General features: G+C 48.4%; 1 protein-coding gene and 1 long non-coding RNA gene across 20 annotated transcripts in view; both read right to left on the reverse strand.

Annotated features, from left to right (window-relative positions):
• ARID1B (AT-rich interaction domain 1B) overlaps positions 1–21,095 on the reverse strand; it is a 444,025-nt gene that overhangs the window by 281,360 nt on the left and 141,570 nt on the right. The gene's annotated exons all lie outside the window — the stretch shown is intronic.
• On the reverse strand, positions 858–4,806 carry LOC149126405 (uncharacterized). The gene is made up of 2 exons (XR_016234460.1): positions 1,258–4,806; positions 858–1,117 (listed from the first exon to the last, which is right to left on the reverse strand). It is a non-coding gene; the product is annotated as an uncharacterized LOC149126405 (long non-coding RNA).

Below are 21,095 nucleotides of genomic sequence, written 5' to 3' on the forward strand. Positions count from 1 at the left end.
TTTATTGGTGTTATTGTTCTACATCTCACAGGTGAACATTAAACCCTTGATGGGCTCTGGTCTTCACCCTCTTTACGCTATGAGGGGTACGAAGGGTTCTGAGTCGGGGTGGTTCACTCAGGTGTTTCTTCTAACAAATGTAGTAACTGAACGCCTGCTGCGCTCTCCTCCCTCTGGTGCAGACTTCAACATCTCATGTAGGAATCGTGATGGGAAGGCACGGGGCAGGGACACTAGTGTCCCCTGGAGACTACGAAAGGGTAGGACAAAAACTACCACAAGAGTCTAGCATAAACAGAGCCTTCTGTTCTCTCCCACTAGGAAATGAATTAAAGACCGATTACAACATATGTATTTAAAGAAATACAGAATAACTAAAATTGTTAATAACACAATAAAAAAATTCAAAAGGGAGATGATTCCTATGGTATAAATTCAAAAGACAGAAATCAACAACGAAAAGACAGATTGCCTTCTTGCCAGGAGCCCCTCCACATAGGTGACTGCTGCCAACAAGTTTTATTTATGTTCCCATAAGTTTTCAATGTGTTACCAAGTATAAATGTGAATTTTAAAACTTTTTTCCTTTATACAAAAATGGAGCACATTTTCTGTAAATAGCACAGTTTAGAAGACATAAAAATACACAGGAATTGTAGGGCTCATTCTACATTTGCAACTAAATATCTACTTTTTATCTTTTTTATAGAAAGCTTTTATTTAATAAATATAAATTTCATAGATACAACTTTAGGATTATAGAGGTTCTTCCCCCCATACCCGCCCCCTCTCACCCCCAAACTGTCCCACATCCTACCCCCTCTCCCATGCCATTCTTCATTAAGATTCATCTTTAATTATCTTTTTTAATTGCTTTATTGTATCCTGTTGTAACTTAACTTAAACCATTCCTTGCTGATGCGCATTTAGGTTATCACCCTGCTTTCCCTACTTCATACAACATTAGAGTAAATATCCTTGTGCACGCTGCTTCATGCGAGATATTTCAGTAGCGTAAGGTTTTCCGTGTGGAATTTCCGCCCCAGAGCTGGCACATTCACAATGCGGATACTGACAGCGCTCTTAACAAGAGTGTCGTTTTATACGCAGTCCATCACTGTAAACAGAACAAGACTTACTCTAGATGTTTGTGTGCACTACACAAAGTTAACAGAGCCACAGCTGGGGAGGAGGGGGTAGACAGTTACAGAAAAAGGAAAAGAAAATTCAGAATTCAAGAACATAAGGAATACAAACCCAAGAGGGATGAAGGGACGCCTCGGCCTTTGACGGACAGGAGGCAGTGGAGGAGGGTCTAAAAGCTTGCAGAAACACAGCCATCCCAGCAGTTCAACAGAGCTTCAGATGAGAAAGAGAAGCAGCAGGGAGCCACGCTGCCTCGGCAAGTGGAACACGTGATGACTCTCCTGCTATTTAAAAAAGTATGATGTGGGGCGGTGCTGTGGCATAGGGATGAAGCTGCCGCCTGCAGTGCCAGCATCCCATATGGGCGCCAGTTCAAATCCCGGCTGCTCCACTTCTGATCCAGCTCTCTGCTGTGGTCTGGGAAGGCAGTGGAAAGTGGCCCAAGTCCTTGAGTCTCTTCACCAGCAGGGGAGACTGGAAGAAGCTCCTGGCTCCGGATCTGCTCAGCTCTGGCCATTGCAGCCATTTGGTGAGTGAACCAGTGGATGGAAGACTTTGCAGTCTCTCCCTCTTTCTCTGCCTCTGCCTCTCTGTATTCTGACTTTCAAGAAAATAAATAAAATCTTTTTTTTTTTTTGACAGGTAGAGTGGACAGTGAGAGAGAGAGACAGAGAGAAAGGTCTTCCTTTGCCGTTGGCTCACCCTCCAATGGCCGCCGCGGCCGGTGCACCACGCTGATCTGAAGGCAGGAGCCAGGTGCTTCTCCTGGTCTCCCATGGGGTGTAGGGCCCAAGCACCTGGGCCATCCTCCACTGCACTCCCTGGCCATAGCAGAGAGCTGGCCTGGAAGAGGGGCAACCGGGACAGAATCCGGCACCCCGACCGGGACTAGAACCTGGTGTGCCGGCACCGCAAGGCCGAGGATTAGCCTAGTGAGCCACGGCGCCGGCCATAAATAAAATCTTAAAAAAAAAAAAAAAAAGTATGCTGTGCTTGGAAGAGTGGAGATGCCCCTTTGACTGCAAAGACCTGGAGTGCGGGGCAAGGACTGAGAAGTCTGCAAATCCTGAATTTCCCAGGTCAGAGTAACTTCTCGCGCCTTCTCCCTCCCTGCTGTGGAGATTCCTACCTTCAGTTCCCAGCACTAAAGGAAGAGGAAGACTTGCTGGGTGGAGCAGGGCAGGCCGCACCCCAGAGGAGACGCCTGCTGACCAGAGTGCAGGGAAGTCAGCCCTATGCTGAAGCAATGTAGTGTGTAATTGGTCTCCCTCTGGGATTTGTTTATGCATTAATAAATTTAAAATATCCTTACTTAATATATACTAAATCGATCTTCTGTATATAAAGATAATTGAAAATGAATCTTGAATGGGAGAGGGAGCGGGAGATGGGAGGGGTGCGGGTGGGAGGGAAGTTATGGGGGGAAAAAGGCCATTGTAATCCATAAACTGTACTTTGGAAATTTATATTTACTAAATAAAAGTTTTTAAAAAAGGAGGAAGAAATGCTTAAAAATTTTTTAAAATATCCTTTGCAAAAGGAGGGAATATAAACCTATAAAAAGAATGGCACGTTCCCCTCCCAGTCCACCACCTGAGAGAGCCCTATTGGCAATCTTAGCAAGAAGACAGCCAACATTGCGAGAGGTGTTGCAGGGCTGTAGGGCCGTGCACAGTTCATCTCAACACCGCCCAGGAAATGGCTGCTGTCATCCTCTTGCTCTTCCCGATGAGGAAACAGCCACTGTGCTGCTGCAGGGGGTCTCCAGGGGTGGGCACATCCTCGCTCCACAGGAACAGCAGTCCAGATACAACTGGGCGCTTCCGGCAGTTGACATAATCGGGGATCTGCTATCACTCGAACTTTTGTTACATAACCCTGGGCTTTCACATGTTCTAAGTTCCCTCTTCAAAAGTTACACTCGTAAGTTATGTGAGGTAACTTCCAGAACATTCACTTTTAGCATCATAAATAAATAAGGACTATTAAAGTAAAAAATTCCCTTCCAGAAATCTGAATGCTGTGACGCTCTCCCCTCCAGTCCTTATCATTCAGGAGTTACTCAAGACCAGAGAATGGTGGGAACCAAGAAGAGCCTGCTGCCACCACATCGCCTTCCTCCAGGCCCTTTCGAGTTCTCTCTGCCTGCCCCTTAGGAACTGGCAGCCTGAGATCTTTACCCCAAGGATGCCACGCTGAACCCCACCTGATGACGACTCCCAGTCCTGTATCTTCAGGTCACTATTAACATGTGGACTTGGAGGGAGAGTCCCTTGGATTCATTATATTAAGAAATTATGTTCCCAACTGTCCCCGGGTGAACCTGCACTTGTCAAAGGCCTTGTTACCAAGAGGCCTCTGGGAGCAGCCCACTCCCATTGTCTCCTGGCAACTCACACATCCGGCACATCAGCACCCACACATCTAAGGCACCACTGAACCCCACGTCCCACCCACAAGCCTAACATACCACAAACCCCAGGTCACCAGTCCAGTCAACCCCTCTCCTGGTCCAGTGGCCAGCCCGTGCCTCTGGGGCAGACTTCTTCCATTACAGATGTCCAGAGTCTGTGGTGGGACACAGGATGCCCCGCTAACCCTCTGCAGCCGGCTGCAGCCTCGCCTCCAGCCGCCAGAGCCTACACAGTGCTCACCTCCAGCCACTCAGTGGCTCACAGGCCCGTGCAGCCTCTGTTCCACCTGCGGCTCTCTCGGCTGCTCACCAGTGGGTGCTGTGCCTTCTCCTGTGTAGGCAAAGCACCTGGCTGATCCTCCACCCTCTCAAACCACCTTTGAGCTGCCTCCACGCAGGATCTGCTATGCTGTGCTCTGACTGTGTGTTGTGGGTCTCTCACACGGCAGCCCTCAATCTCTGAGAAAGGGGAGCCATCCTCTTGCACGCCCAAAGCCCAGCAAGGACGGGACATGCCAGAGGAGTGGCTGTGTGGACTCTACAAACTCACAATTAATACAAAAAGAAATGTACAAGAACAAGAACATAAAATCAAACAGAACTAGGGCTCACGTCCAAGCGCGGTCATGGTCACAGCTACCTTGCCCGACTAACAGAGTTCCAAGTCCGTCTGTTGTTTTGTTACTCCTGCTTTCAACGCCAAAGGATGACTGGAAAAGAATGCCACACAAATGCACTGGATACTAAGAAGGAGGAAAAAGATTTGAGAGAGCAGCAACGATGCCAGCAACAAAAGGGGGAGATGAGCCATTCCATGCCTCCTAACGGACACAGCAGCGATGCAATATTCTCCAAAAACTGATTATAGCTTGAGACATAATTTACATATTGAACTACCAATTTATGGGGAATAAAAAGGCGCAAGGACTATGTTAAACTGCAAGACATTAAACCCAATTTCATTAACAAATAAATGGCCAGAGAGGAAAAAAAGGGGAGGGCAGAAAGGAAGAGAAGGAGGTGGTTGAAAACCCTAGCAAGGAAGAGATTAAAAGATGGCACTGAAGAAGAGACTTCTCTTGGATCCTGATACTAACTACCCTACAACGTAAGCTGAACAAAAACACCTGTTCCACTTACGAGGCTACGGGAAGTCTGAACATTGGATACTTGACATGAATAAACTGTATTTTAAATGTGATAACCATATGACATTTCTTTTTAGTAAAAAAAAAAAAAAAAAAAAAAAAAAACCTTTATCTTACAAAGGTATATACTGGAATATTTACAGATGAGCAATATAATTTCTAGAGTTCACATGAAAACAATACGGGCAGAGGTAGGGGGTGAAGCAGAGAAGTAGAGAAGGCGAAACCGGATCAGCTACATAGCTGTGGGAGGTTAGCGACTGTGCAGGGGCTCACTATACTCCTGTCTACTGCTGTTTGGAAATTTCAATTTCAATGAAAATGCAGTAAATGATATGATAGACTATTTCAGGATTTCAGAAGTGGCGCTAAGAAAGACTCCAGTTTTCATCTGAAGAGTTACTTTTTTTTTTTTTTTTTTTTGCCAGGCAGAGTGGACAGTGAGAGAGAGAGACAGAGAGAAAGGTCTTCCTTTGCCGTTGGTTCACCCTCCAATGGCCGCCGCGGCCGGTGCACCACGCTGATCTGAAGGCAGGAGCCAGGTGCTTCTGGTCTCCCATGGGGTGCAGGGTCCAAGCACTTGGGCCATCCTCCACTGCACTCCCTGGCCACAGCAGAGAGCTGGCCTGGAAGAGGGGCAACCGGGACAGAATCCGGCGCCCGGACCGGGACTAGAACCCGGTGTGCCAGCGCCGCTAGGCGGAGGATTAGCCTAGTGAGCCGCGGCGCCGGCTGAAGAGTTACTTTAAAAACTACAAGAACTTCTTAATTGCCTTCAACCCATTCTCCTGTAAAAATACATTTAGTATAGATCATCTAATCTTTTCAGGTTCTTAACACTTGTAACATGCTTGCTGCACTATTTAATCCTAACACTTAGCTGTCTTAAAATCCTTCCTTCACAGTTTTAACCAAAATAACATCACCAATTTCATTTTATCCCTGATCTCCGAGGTGAAGCCTGCTGCCTCTCATCTCCTGATCTCAGCTTAGGGCGCCCTCCTAGCCCGATCCGACCCCTCTCCTAAAGGCCTGGATGCCTGTTTCACAGACTCCAAAAGAGTTGTGCAGCCCCAGATTTCTTCTGAAGACTTTGACCCTTTGCATGAGACAAACTGAAGTTCAAATTCCAAGTTCCCTCTTCACTGGCTCTGTGTGACCTCGACAGCTCCCTTTCCTATGCTCCCAGCCACGCGGGGTGCGCCTAACCTGCCTGACTCCTCACGCTTCGGTACCTGGACCTCGGGCGCTCACAGAGCAGGGGTTCAATGTGTCTTTTGTGTACAGCATCATTAGCAATGTTGACAGTAATGGTAAACCATTTCCCTTCTCTAAGTCCATACTGACACCTTTCCCAGCTACACAAATATTTTAGCTTAGATAAAAGCAGCATGGTCAAAGCTCAAATGGTTTCACACTGCCAGTGATTCCACAGGCCCAGTCAAAGCTTAGATTAAAGCCAAAGTCCCTCTAACACACATATATAATGATCAGTCCAAAGGTAAGATATCCGGAATATTATTTCTATCAATTCACAGGAAGAATTATTTCTAGATTTTTTTTTATTTTTTTTAATTTTTTTTTTATTTTTTGACAGGCAGAGTGGACAGTGAGAGAGAGAGACAGAGAGAAAGGTCTTCCTTTGCCGTTGGTTCACCCTCCAATGGCCGCCGCGGCTGGTGCGCTGCAGCCGGCGCATCGCGCTGATCCGATGGCAGGAGCCAGGTACTTATCCTGGTCTCCCATGGGGTGCAGGGCCCCAAGTACTTGAGCCATCCTCCACTGCACACCCGGGCCACAGCAGAGAGCTGGCCTGGAAGGGGGGCAACTGGGACAGAATCCGGCGCCCCGACCGGGACTAGAACCCGGTGTGCCGGCGCCGCAAGGCCGAGGATTAGCCTATTGAGCCACGGCGCCAGCCTCTAGATTTTTTAAAAAAAAACTTTTAAAAATGTTGCTTCTTTAAAAATGACAAGCTTGTACAAGCTACTACAAGCTACCTTCTAAAACATTTATTTGGGGCTGGTGCTGTGGCACAGCGGGTTAACATTCTGGCCTGAAGCGCCGGCATCCCATATGGGTGCTGGTTAAGGACCCAGCTACTCCACTTTCCTTTTTTTTTTTCCCCCACTAGTGAGGTTCATTTTTTTTTAACTTTTATTTAACAATATAAATTTCCATAGTACAGCTTATGGATTACAGTGGCTTTCTTCCCCCCATAACTTCCCTCTCACCCACAACCCTCCCATCTCCCGCTCCCTCTCCCATTCCATTCACATCAAGATTCATTTTCAATTATCTTTATATACAGAAGATCAATTTAGTATATATTAAGTAAAGATTTCAACAGTTTGTACCCACACAGAAACACAAAGTGTAAAGTACTGTTTGAGTACTAGTTACAGCATTAATTCACATTGTACAACACATTAAGGACAGAGATCCTACATGAGGAGTAAGTGCACAGTGACTCCTGTTGTTGACTTAACAAACTGACACTCTTGTTTATGGTGTCAGTAATCACCCTAGGCTCTTGTCATGAGTTGCCAAGGCTATGGAAGCCTTTTGAGTTCACTGACTCCAATATTTTTAGACAGGTCATAGTCAAAGTAGAAGTTCTCTCCTCCCTTCAGAGAAAGGTACCTGCTTCCTTGATGGCCTGTTCCCGTTCTTTCCACTGGGATCTCACTTGCAGAGATCTTTAATTTAGTTGTGTGTGTTTGTTTGTTTGTTTGTTTGCCACAGTGTCTTGGTTTTCCATGCCTAAAATACTCTCATGGGCTCTTCAGCCAGATCCGAGTGCCTTAAGGGCTGATTCTGAGGCCAGAGTGCTATTTAGGACATCTGCCATTCTATGAGGCTGCTGTGTACCCCGCTTCCCATGTTGGATTGTTCTCTCCTTTTTAATTCTTTCAGTGAGTATTCGCAGACACTAGTCTTGTTTATGTGATTCCTTTGACTCTTAGACCTATCAGTATGATCAATTGTGAACTGAAATTGATCACTTGGACTAGTAAGATGGCATTGGTACATGCCACCTTGATGGGATTGAATTGGAATCCCCTGGCACGTTTCTAACTCTACCAACTGGGGCAAGTCCGATTGAGCATGTCTGAAATTGTACATCTCCTCCCTCTCTTATTCCCACTCTTATATTTAACAGGGATTACTTTTCAGTTAAATTTAAGCACCTTAGAATAATTGTGTGTTAATTAAAGAGTTTAACCCATAGTATTAAGTAGAACAAAAAAAATACTAAAAGGGATAAAGTATTAAGTTGTTCATAGGCAGTCAGGACAAGGGCTGATCAAGTCACTGTTTCTCATAGTGTCCATTTCACTTCAACAGGTTTCCTTTTTGGTGCTTGGTTAGTTGTCAACGATCAGGGAGAACATATGATATTTTCCCTTTGGCAATGGCTCATTTCACTCAGAATGATGTTTTCCAGATTCCTCCATTTTGTTGCAAATGATTGGATTTCATTGTTTTTGACTGCTGTATAGTATTCTATAGAGCACATGTCCCATAATTTATTTATCCAGTCTACTGTTGATGGGCATTTGGGTTAATTCCAGATCTTAGCTATTGTGAATTGAGCTGCAATAAACATTAAGGTGCATGTGGGGAGCAACTCGGACTAGACTAAGTTACTGGAATTAAGACTTATTCTATGCATCTGCTCTCCCAGAATATGGCGCTGGGAGAGGAGACAACAGCTTCTACGCAGCTGCTTCTCACCAGCTTGAGTGATGGCCTGCAGGAGCTGATCCTGCTCCTGATTGGAGGAGAGCAGCATACTCGGCATGTGGGTAGCAGAGTTGGGATTGGTGGAAGAGGACTATAAAGGAGGAGAGAGACAACATGCACCAGGAACATCTAAAGGGAACACCCGGATAACATCTGAGCAGCCCCCGAGAGAGCCAGCTGGCGGTGTGCCGCTCCCCCACGGAAGTGGGGAAAGTGGCAGGGGAGCCACCCTTCCACGGAGGTGGAAGGATCGGCAGCCAACCCGGGAAGAACCAGCAGGAAACCCGGGGAGGGCCGAGCAGACAAAAGAACAGCGCAGGGTCCTGTGTCGTTCCTCCACGAAGAGGGGGAGCGACAGGTGCATACAGCTTTTAGCTGCTCCACTTCTAATCCAGCTCACTGCTATGGCCTGAGAAAGCAGTAGAAGATGGTCCAAGTCCTTGGACCCCTGCACCCGCATGGGAGACCCGGAGGAAGCTCCTGGCTCCTGTCTTTAGATCCGGCTGCTGCAGCCAATTGGGGAGTGAGCCAAAAAATGGAAGACCTCTCTCTCTGCCTCTCCTCTCTCTGTGTAACTCTTTTGAATAAATGAATAAAAATCTTAAAAAAAAAAAAACCAAACATTTATTTATGCAGAGGCAGTGTAGTGATGCCACGGGTTAAACAACCACTTGCGACAGAGGCATACCATATGAGCACCGGTTTGAGTCCCGACTGCTCTTTTTCTGATCTAGCCCTGCTAATGTGCCTGAGAAGGAATACCCAGATAGAGTTCCAGGCTCCAGGCTTAGATGTGGCCCAGCGTAGGCCACTGTGGCCATGTGAGGAGGAAACCAGCAAATGGAAAATCTGTGTGTGTGTGTGTGTGTGTGTGTGTGTGTTCCCCTGCCCCCATTATTCTTTCAAATATATAAATAAACAAATAAATAAAAATTTTTAAAAAATTATCTGAGAGACAGCCCAACTAACAGAGGACTTCCATCTGCTAATTCACTCCCCAAATGACCAGGCTGGACTAGGCCAGGAGCCAGGAACTCAATCTGTGTCTCCCATGTGGGTGGCAGGGACCAACTACTTGAGGGTCTGCATTAGTAGGAAGCTGGAGCTGGGAGCAAAGTCTTCCAATATGGGGCATGGGCACCTCAAACAGCATTTAACCACTAAGCAGTGGCCACCCCTTCACGAGACTTTCTCACTGGTAACTCTCAGTACCACTGACAGAGTGCTCCCCACTGCAACACGGGCCATCAGTGAGCATGCCACTCAGCACACAAGTCCGGTGTGGCGGAGGCTATGGCAGTTCCATGGCGATGAGCCCTATAGGGTGCAGAGGGGAGACAGCTAAGCAACGCCAAAGGCAGCTGGCCCCCTCAGCCGACCCAGGGAGGGTCCTGGAGCCGGACCCCCTTGGCCAACCTCACGAGGGCCCAGGAGGCAGCCCCCTCAGCACTTCAGACCCTGGCAAAGCTTTCTGTTCTGTTTTTCTTTCAGTTTTCCTAAGAACTTCTTCCTGTATGTCCAGTGGCCCCAGAGTAACAGAAGCCACGGGATTGCCCAAATGCCTAAAATGCCAGAGAAAGCTGAAGACATTCAAGAGCGAAGGACTCAATTAAGATTCCTGATAATTTACTTTAATAAAGTCACAAGGCCCCAGGAAATGCTCAGCTACTTGTGCCTGTTATGGGGGGCAAGTGGCGTATGTGACAATAATAACTTTTAAGATCTAAACAAGAATCGGAATGCCTTTCCTCATTCATAAAACCAAGGCCCACGAAGCTACCTCCTAAAGTTGTATGATGATGAGATGATGATATACTGCTTCGAAGCAGTGAGATTGGGCCTCGCACCATTTAAGGGTTCAATAAATGTCAGATATCATTATTTATGTTATTTAAGAACACATTTAAGAATGAGAACCACAGCGTCAGTCCCACTGCTAGGACTCTGACGGTGTTCACAGCGGCTGACGGTTACACAGCACTGCTACCTGCCAGGACTCCCAGTGAGGCTTTCCTCATTCAGTAGACTCTGGATCTTTCCACTGACCCCGGGATAGAAGCACCATTTTACTCAAGAAGAAACTGAGGCACAGAAGCTGTGCAACTGGTCAGTCTCCTGAGAATGAAATAATTTCACAGATTTTAAAACACAGATGAGCCAGGGCTGGCGCTGTGGCACAGCAGGGAAAGCTGCCACCTGTAGTGCCAACATTCCATATGGGTGCCAGTTCAAGTCTCAGCTGCTCCACTTCCGATCCAGCTCCCTGCTGATGTGCCTGGGAAAACAGTAGAAGATGGCTCGAGTGTTTGGGCCCCTGCCACTCACATGGGAGACCCAGAGAAGCTCCCAGCTCCTGGCTTCGGATTGGCCTAGCTCCTGCTGTTACGGTCATTTGGGGAGTGAACCACAGATTGGAAAATCTCTCTCTCTGTAACTCTGCCTTACAAATAAATAAATAAATCTTAAAAAAAAAAAAAGATGAGCCATAAATACTGCATTTGACATCATGACCTATATTATATAAATAACTGAAATAAACATAAAATTAGTAAAAAAAAATTAGTCCAAACATAGTGACTACAGAATTTCAAACCATACTTTTATTGTCTGAATTAAACAGAGCTAAAAGCTCAGTCTGCCTGAGTAACTCTAAGAGTCATCTACCCGGGACACCTCGTGTATTACACACACACTTTAATTAGAGGGATGACACGGGGCTGCGCGTGGCATGACAGCAAGCCGCTGGAGCAGAATTTACGAAACCCACATGCTGTATAAACAGGCACAGGGCTGCTTTCGCCAAAGAGAGGGAGGTGAAGTGCCGGAGAGAGCCTGCCTCCAGCTTGCCTTGCCAACTCAGCCCTAAAACCACACAGCGCATCACTTCTCACAGCTCTCTGACTTCCCTGAGACACCTAAGGAATGAGCCCAACAACTGGGAAGAGGAAAGAGCTGGCGCAGGGGACCTCCCAGGAGAAAGCAAGCGCACAAGCAAGGAGAGCCAGCCGCCTGCTACTGTGCTGCAAGGCAACAAGCCCAAAGGACTCTGCTGGAACCCTTTCACCACCAGCACAACACACAGTAACCTAGAACTTGAAAGGGATCGTTTGTTCTCTGAAATCAACTGCCTCCACTCCAGTGCAGACTATCACACACACACACACACACACACACGCACGACCATGGCCTCCAAATGCTATCATCTTTACTGACTGGATTCCATGGAAGCAGGCTGCAGACATCCCTTCTCTAGGGAACAGCAGAAAATCTGAAAATCGATTTTTCTCAGCACTTCCCTTACAGTTTTGAAAAATATACATATTCCAGTTAAGTGTTGCCATGATTACAGGAAAAATTTTTGACTTTAAAGACTCAATTAAATTTCTATTTGGGGAAATTTGAGGGTTTCTCTCGATGACATCAAAACTAAAGTAAACGTGTTTGGGTCACTGCGTCACAATGAGCCGCTCGCCCTTCCAAGGACAGCCACTGCTCGGAGGCGAGCGTGACATGCGAACACTTGGCCACTGCTGACAGGACACTGACTCAGAGTCGCGGCAGGGCCTCACCAGAGGCACGGGCAGTTCACACAGACAGCCTCCAAGCAAGGGCCCTGCACTGGCAGCAGCGGCAGCAGCATCTGGGACCTGATTAGAAGTTAACCTTATCAGGCCACGCCCCAAACTACAAGAGTCACAAACTCCGGGGTAGGTCCAACAACCTGTTTTTAACAAGCTTTCCAGGTAATCCTGATGCACAGAAAAGTTTGTAAACCCCTGGAAGGCCAGTGCTAACAAATGGACAGGCCTTACCAGCAGCCTGCAGGCCTGACACAAGCCCATCTCTGGAGCAAGACGCATCTTCACTGTAAACAGTTATATGGATTGAAACAGAACTGGAATCAAACCCAGGCTCCACCACATTCAGCCATGTCTCGCTGTGTGACCTCCCAGAGTTGTCAGTAAAAATGAGAACACGTCCGTGTGCCAGGCTAGGAGAAGAGGACACACTGGTCAGTACCCATGTGTACCAGTGGCTCTCCAACTTGGATGTGTGCCCAAATTGCCTGTGGAGTCTAAAGGGGACTCTCAGGCTCCCCGAGAGATCAGTCTGGGAGCAGGAGAACTTACCACTCTCTCCTTCTCGTCTTTGACACAAACATAGCTCTTCACTTAGCCAGCGGCCCCTCTGACTCTACCCTCTGCCCAACCTTCCTTCTCCTACCAAGGCTAGTATAAGGAGACATGAACCCATTCCTCGCCCCCAAAACTAGCAGCTTGGGGAAAAATCAAGAAGTGAGGCTCATTCTGTTCTCTTCCATGCAGACAAAAGAAGTGCCGACTGCCCACAAGGCAGACTCTAACAGGAACACGGCTGCAGACATCTGCAGACAATGTTCCTAAAACAACATACATAGAGCTCATTACTCTAGAATTTTTAAAATCAAAGCAACTGATGGAGGAAGAACTTTAACATGTACAAATTGTTTGCATCCTTTTCATACTTCAACATGTTGAAATGAACATTTTAAAGGCAAACAAAAGCAACTGAAATATGGGAGGGGGGACTCCAGGAAAAAAATCACTCCCAATCTCCTTTATGACAGAATGTGTCAAAGGAGGAAGAGAGCTGCACGAATAAACGCAGTGAGCCTCAAGGGTGCTCGCTAACCGGACACCCCAGGCAGCACCTAACAGCAGCAGGGCGGAGCACAGCGGGTGCTGGGGAGACAGGAGACAGCCGTCAGGCCTGAGAGAGCTGAAGGGGCACAGACAGGAGCCACACTGGGCTGACAGCGCAGTTCTGCACATGGGTAGGCCAATGCCCCCAACCAGGAGAGGCCTCTGCACGCTCCAGACCAGGCTGGGCTCCTAGGCTGCTTCCTCCATCTTTCTTTCTTTCTTATTTATTTATTTACTTATTTGACAGAGTTAGACAGTGAGAAAGAGAGAGAGAAAGATATTCCTTCCGTTGGTTCACTCCCCAAATGGCCGCTATGGCCAGAGCTGCGCTGATGCGAAGCCAGAAGCCAGGTGCTTCTTCCTGGTCTTCCATGCAGGTGCAGGTGCAGGTGCCCAAGGACTTGGGCCATCCTTCACCACCCTTCCGGGCCACAGCAGAGAGCTGGACTGGAAGAGGAGCAGCCGGGACAGAATCCAGTGCCCATATGGGATGCTGGTGCCACAGGCGGAGGATTAACCAAGTGAGCCATGGTGCCGGGCCCCATCCTTCACCTTTCTAAAGTAAATTAAGTCTTGAAAATATTGTCATTACTGTATAATTCCTCGCTTCCTAGTTTTTATTTTCCTTTGATTCTAGTACTAGACAGGAAAGAAAAGCTTTTAAAAGTATGTTAAGGCTGGCACCGCGGCTCACTAGGCTAATCCTCCACCTTGCGGCGCCGGCACACCGGGTTCTAGTCCCGGTCAGGGTGCCGGATTCTGTCCCGGTTGCCCCTCTTCCAGGCCAGCTCTCTGCTGCAGCCAGGGAGTGCAGTGGAGGATGGCCCAAGTGCTTGGTCCCTGCACCCCATGGGAGACCAGGAGAAGCACCTGGCTCCTGCCTTCGGATCAGCGCAGTGGGTCGGCCGCAGTGCGCCGGCCGCGGCGGCCATTGGAGGGTAAACCAACGGCAAAAAGGAAGACCTTTCTCTCTGTCTCTCTCTCTCACTGTCCACCCTGCCTGTCAAAAACAAAAAACAAAAAACAAAAAACAAAAAAATAAAAAAAGTATGTTAAGCAGTGAATAGCATCATCAAATTCTACTGCAATTCAATAGAGTCTCAGTTATACTCAAAGCAGATGAAGAGTACCTACTGTTTTCCATCAAAAGTCAAAAATGCTTTAATGCTGGAGGAGATATGGATAAGATCTGCTCCTGTCCACTGCTACAGACGCAAGCCAAGGCCCGGGCAGGCACAGGGGCACTGCAAAGAGTTCATGGAAATGTGCGCAGAACTCAAAAATTCTTTATACCAAAATAATCTTATCTTTTAATGCCAGTTCCCCATGAACTTTTGGAAGTGCCATCATTCTCGCAACTAACAGCAATTGAGAAAAAAAATTCATGCCAACTGGCATTTTTACATTCTCAAAATACTGTTTCTTTTCATTCTTTAATAGCTTTTTTCTCCTATTTTCTTATTTAAGAAGTTTTCAGGAACAACAACTAAAATATACACCTCCACACACACCCCTGACCGTTCCATACAAACTGTTAAGGAAGGAAATTCTATCTAAATTCAAATTGTGTGCTCACACCATCTTGTCGACAGAGAGAGAGAAGTGTCCGCTTTCTCCTCCTGAGCCTCCTGACCACTGCCTTCCACTGAGCTGGTACAGGCAGGCCAGGGCTCCCAAACCAGCAGGCAGAGGCCAGCTTAGGGGTGCTCTTGATTCGGCCTCAAAGGAACTGACATGCCTTCCCTCCTGTGCTCTCAGAAATCCCCCCGACGTGGTCAAAGCCTGACAGCTGCAGACAGTGCACCCGAGAAGAATCGGGGAGTCGGGACTCGGACAGCACTCGGGCTACACCGGCCACTGGTGCTCCTCAGCTCCCCTGACGCCCTGCTGTGCCGACATCCAACAAATGTTACAACAAATGGAATGGGCCCTTGGCAACTTAGAAGGGGCTTGCTCTGAAGGCTGATTTTCCATAAGAGCTGCAAAAGGAGGAGGAGTGCACTTTGTCATATAAATAATAAAAAGCATAGATTAGAATAATAATTAAACAGTAAGCATAAAGAGCCGCTTACCCCAGGATGACTTCAGCGCTCCTTCAGTGACTCTGAGTGGCATGTCCTTGCAAGTTTTAACTCAAACATATTCCACTACATTTTTAGCTTTTACAGTAGTATTTTTTTTCTAAGTTAAACTCCTTCTAAAGACCTGACTTATTCGGATGATTGAGATGGGATCTTTTATGTTAATTTCCCACACTTTCAGTTCATGACATACCCATCTGAAAACTGCAGACCAGGAAGATGTCTACAGACAGTGGAACTGTAGAAGACGTAATTTACATATGTGTGCCTCCTGCCTTCTCATATCTAAGGAGACTCTCACATCTATTTGGTTCAACCATCAAGTGACCTGCTAATTAGAAGTGAACTGCTAAGCTAGTGCTACTTTGTTTTAAAAAATAATTGAATAGTGACTTTTTATTTCATTTTTAACTTCTGAAGAAAAAGCAACACAGTTCATCAATTCTCAGCATAATTCACTCTATCAATGAGCCACAGAGTTCAGAGTGACCCAGGGATGGGCGTCCCCTCTCTTGTCACCAACAAAGAGCCCGTCCGACCCAGGCCATCTTCCTTCCTCACCAGCCATCTCTCACTCACTCTGCAAGACCTCCCCAGGGACACGGCCACCCAGATGCTTGCTGTGCCACACAGCACCAGGGTGAGCTTGAATCATGCCTCTCCCATAGCACCCAGCACACAGCACTGCTGGCCTCCCACTCCGCTGGGGGCCCTCTGGGTCACCCAGCACCAGGACAGCCATTGGACTCAGGAGAATCACGAGCAGCATGAGACAGTGCCAGGCACGGAGGGCTTGTGGAGAGGTTTACCCTCTGCTTTTACTAGCAGTTATGTCTTCCACGATAGTCTTGAGTTTAATAAAAGAAAGACACTACGCCTTCAGAGGTATCATTCATGATACTCATATTTCTTCATAATCCCAGACAATTCTGTTGTCTTAAAGAAAAACAATACTGGGATCAGCGTTGTGACTTGGCTACATCAGAGTGTGATTTGAATCCCAGCTCCTCAGCTTCTGATCCAGCTCCCTACTAATGTGCCTGGGAAGGCTGCAGAAGACAGCCCAAGTACTTGGACCCCTGCCACCAACAAGGGAGACATGGATGGAGTCCCAGGTTCCTGGCTCAGGCCCAGCCACAGCCATTAGGAGACATTGTGGGAGCAAACCAGCAGACATCGATCAATCTCTCTCTCTCTCTGTCACTCTGCCTTTCAAATAAAATAAATATTAAAAAGAGAAAAAGAAAAACTATACCTTTAGCAAAATTTGAAATTTTACCTTTGCTTTAGATTATTGTTTTTTGACAGGCAGAGTAGACAGTGAGAGAGAGAAAGGTCTTCCTTTGCCGTTGGTTCACCCTCCAATGGCCGCTGCGGCCAGCGCGCTGTGGCCGGCGCACCGTGCTGAACCAAACCAGAAGCCAGGTGCTTTTCCTGGTCTCCCATGGGGTGCAGGGCCCAAGCACTTGGGCCATCCTCCACTGCACTCCCGGGCCACAGCAGAGAGCTGGCCTGGAAGAGGGGCAACCAGGACAGACTCCGGCGCCCTGACCGGGACTAGAACCCGGTGTGCCGGCGCTGCAAGGTGGAGGATTAGCTTATTGAGCCACAGTGCTGGCCCTAGATTACGTTTTAAGATTTTACAATGCTAGGCTAGCACCGCGGCTCATTAGGCTAATCCTCCGCCTGCGGTGCCAGCACACTGTCCATTCTGCCTGTCCAAAAAAAAAAAGAGAGAGAGAGAGAGAGAGAGAGAGAGAGAGAGATTTTACAATGTTTACCTGAAAAGCAGAGTTAATGGGGGGCGGGGGATACAGAGAGAGCACTTCCATCCTTGTTTACTCCGCAAATCGCGGCAATGACCAGGGCTGGGCCAGGCCAAAACTAGAGCCTGGAACTGCATCCAGGTCTCCCACATGGGTACAGGAGCCCAAGTACTTGGACCATCAACCACTGCTTTCCCAGGTGTATCAGCATGGAGCTAGACTGGAAGTGGAGCAGCTGGGACATGAACCAGCGCCCATAGGAGATGCCGGCACTATAGGCAGCAGTTCAACCAGCCATGCCACAACACTGCCCTCTTTCTTTAAAAAGAAAAATCCATCTTGATACAGCCTGTCTAAACAAATTGTGAACTACTCATACGGAGCTGCTTCCTACAGCTCTCCTCTGAGGAAAGACAGCCTTTGCTGGCTGTGAAGGCAAAAGTGACACTCAGAACCATGGAATGAGAGAGGAGTCCCACAAGGCTGCCAACTGTCCCGGTCCTACAAGGCAAGCGACATACATGGGGCTGGACCGCTGTCCATGGAAGGGGAACTGCCAGCCAGCCTGCTGGGGCCAGGAGCTCCCTTCGGGCACTAGCGAGGGAGCAGTGGAAACAAAATCCGTGAGAAATGTGCGCTTGCCAAGGGGGACAGGGAACCAGGAAACAAAGCTGCACAGGACACGTCCTGACTCCAAAATGATGACATGCGAGGCAAGTGAAAGCTTTAAAACAAAACCAAGCAAAAACATTAAAAACTCAGGGCATCCAAGGAGGGCTTCCCTAGTGTACAAAACTGTACACCTCAGGTCGTGCAGTCTGAGCAAGTGGCCTGGGATGCAGAAACACCCTAACATGGAGGCAGCGTCTTCACAGGGCTCCTGGGAAGCCCTTCAGAAAAGCCTCTCTACAGAGGGCAAGGCCAGGATGTTGAGTGAGAGGTTTGGGATGGACGAGCACGTCCCCAGCGGGGGCCCCATACTCCATGGCAGAGCCAACCTCCCTCCTGCACGGCTGCCCACCGGCCCTGAGAAGGAGCAGCAGAAAAGAGAAGCAAACGGAAACCACACAGGGGAAGCGTTAAGGACTGGGGCACTGTGGAGCCTCCACACGCACACAAATCTAAACCTCACCAATGCCCAAGCGTGCTTTTCTTCCTACACACTCAGATCTGATCCAGGACCCAAACACAGACCACATGGATGATCCAGGACCATGCAAATTCCGTGAGCTCGCTAACATTTTGGGAACAGCAACATGGAATCCTCACTAACAGAAAACACAGCAAAACAAGGACCACTGGAAAACATGCTAAAACGCAGGCAGGTGAAAGGCTTCTGGAGAGGAAGGTGGTAAAATACACGGCTTTCGAGCGTGCCTGGGCCTGGGCTCAGCCATCCGCGTGGGGCGTTCCCTGGGAGCAGAGGCGTTTGCTCACATACAGGCGTAGACCACCGCACACAGCGCCAGCCCTAAAACGGTCCAACAAAGCCGCGCTGGCACTACCAAGAGAAACAGCAAAACCTCAGCGCCCAGCGGTGCCTGCTTTCTCCTCCAGCACTGTGAAGTCTGCTTCCGACATTCCAAGAAACGGAAGGCTTTGAATGATTAAATCAGCAACAGTCTTGGACAAGCTGACAGTGTTTCCAGTCTGTACCAGGGCACTAGGGATACAACAATGACAAAACCATCTCTTTGCGCTCACAAAGCCTGTTTTCTCATGGGGGAGTTGTGATCAAAACCAAACCACCACACCGCAGGGATCTGTGTGCTAGAGTGCAGGGACAGGGGGCGGCGAGGTGGGGAAGGCCTGCAGGCAGCAGCTCAAGTAAGAGACCAGGAAGGCCCGCCTAAGACGCAGCAGGAGAACCGGGGGCTCTGCGGCGTCAGGCTGAACCCATTCTGCAGGTGGAAGGGGTAATTCAGAGTCTCGGGTTAGGCTGGGTTACCCTTTCTTGGGATGGGGCAAACACAGAGCAGCCCTGGGGAGGAAAGGGGAGGTGGCGCGTGCCTGGCCTTGTTTTGTATCCCGGGCTTCGGTACCCGTCAGGCTCAGCACTGGCAAGCAGACACACGAGGCAAAGAGCAGTCGGAAGGTGTGGAAAGTTTTGAAGGCCATAAGCCCCGAGATATTCAGAGCCATGAGATGAATGAGCGCACACAGGCAAGCTGTGCAGACTGAAGAAAACAGCTTCCAACTCTAAGCCTGGACCAAACACCAACATTTGTAGATCAGAGTTGTCGTTTTTTAGCAAACAACCAAACAAAACCAGAAAGGAGAGCAAGCAGTGGGCAAGAAGACAGAAAGAAAGCCAGGAGAGGCGGTGGCTAAGGAACCACGCTAGGAAGGGGCGGAAGGAAGGCGGCCCCATCGGCCGCACCACACACACCTGACGGGCGGAGCCGGGAGGGCCCGTGACAGCTGCCCTCTGGCCGAACAACCGGCGAGCACTTGCAGGGGCAGCGCTCAGTCCACAGGGTCTCACTCCAGCGGAACCCACACAGGCCGAGCTCCCACAGCAGAGCACAGCGCTCAGGCAGGTGGGAAGCACAACTTCAGGCCTATCCCACCACAGACAGGAAATCCTGTCCATGCAAAGTGCTGTCGCCACGGCAGGGTACCTGCGCGGGACCGTGCATGTCCGCTCGCTGGATTAAGCCATTGCATGAGAGATATGTACACACTCACAACATCATGCTGGACGAAGTACATAATATGGTTGTGTCTGTCAAAGCAAGAAGAAAGCAGACGGAAGGAGCCGTGTGAAGAGGGGTTGGAATGCAAGTCTGATGGAGCTCGCTCAAGGGGAACAGTGACTGGGAAGTGCAAGGGAAGAGAAACCGGCTTGAGGTTTTGGTCAAGAAAGATGTTTTTGGTTTTCGGGGTGGCTGGTAATTAGAGAGATGACAGAACGCATGACTGTCGATGGAAGGAGGGAAAGGAAGACTGGCAGGGGGGAGGGGAAGGGATCCAGGCACGCCAGGCGCCTCCCGGCGGCAGGGACGCGGCAGCTGGGCACGGGCAGTGCACAGGCGCGGACTGGCTGTTCTGCCAGCTCACGTTGCTTGCACTTGCTCCGGCAGCAGCGCTGGCTGCAAGCGAGGTCCGGTGAGCAGGCTGTCGGGGTTGGAAGGAGCCAGCCTTAGGGACATGCAGAATCGCAGGGCAAGGGCTCTCTGAAGCTAGAGCTCATGAATTTAAAGCCACAGCAGGGCACTCCCTGCTCCTTCCCCAGCAGAAACAAGAGAGGATCAGCTGGCCTGTTCTGTGAGCTTCGTGAACTAAGCCGCCATTGTAGGTGGTTCCATCAACAAGAGATACTGGTAGACTCTAGCCTGCTATACTGTTGGAACTGGTGGCAGGTGTAGCACAACACTCTTCACACATTTCAAGACGCTATACACATGGCAAGTTTATTGTAGATAACTTAGGAAATGCAAATAAGGCAAAAGAAAAGAACGTCTTAATAGCATCCTTACTGGTTCTCACTGCGGGTTTGTATTTATTTACAAACTTAGTACACTTCCATACTTTTGAGTGGCTTACCTCTCCATGTAAACAACTCTTAGAGAGCAGGTCTCTTAAAATGCTCTCCGTTTTCACTTTCTGGAATTATGGTTGTATAGTTAATCTCACAGATTCAAAGCCCACTGAAGCTTCCAGATGTCTATGTAACAGTACCCTCGTACCTAAGGAGCCCAGGGTCCCCACACATGTAAGGACCAACACACACAGGAAAAAACATAACAATGTTAACATAAACAGCCTTTGGGCCCTTCCCACCTCCTTTCCATTACACTAATGTTTGGAATCTTCTGTACAGTTAACTCAGTTTATGTACAACGTTCATATATGTATGATCTTTTTATTTTAGAAAAATTAAGGAAATTGACAACTTATATGCACTGGCAAGATTCCAATTTGTAGTCACAGTGATAAATAAATATTATCAAGCTTATAGAATATGAGGTAGGAATGCTGGATTATCCATCTCCATGGAAGAAACTGTTCCGACAGATCTCTGTGCCACATCCCACCCTGCTTTCCAGAGTCCCAACACTGAGGCAGGCACACGGCCTGCTACGAAGATGCAGTGTCCCCACGTGGAGTGC

The sequence above is a fragment of the Oryctolagus cuniculus genome, chromosome 5 (genome assembly GCF_051225735.1).
Source record: "Oryctolagus cuniculus isolate XC-2025 breed Fujian yellow rabbit chromosome 5, ASM5122573v1, whole genome shotgun sequence".
Classification (NCBI taxonomy): domain Eukaryota; kingdom Metazoa; phylum Chordata; class Mammalia; order Lagomorpha; family Leporidae; genus Oryctolagus; species Oryctolagus cuniculus.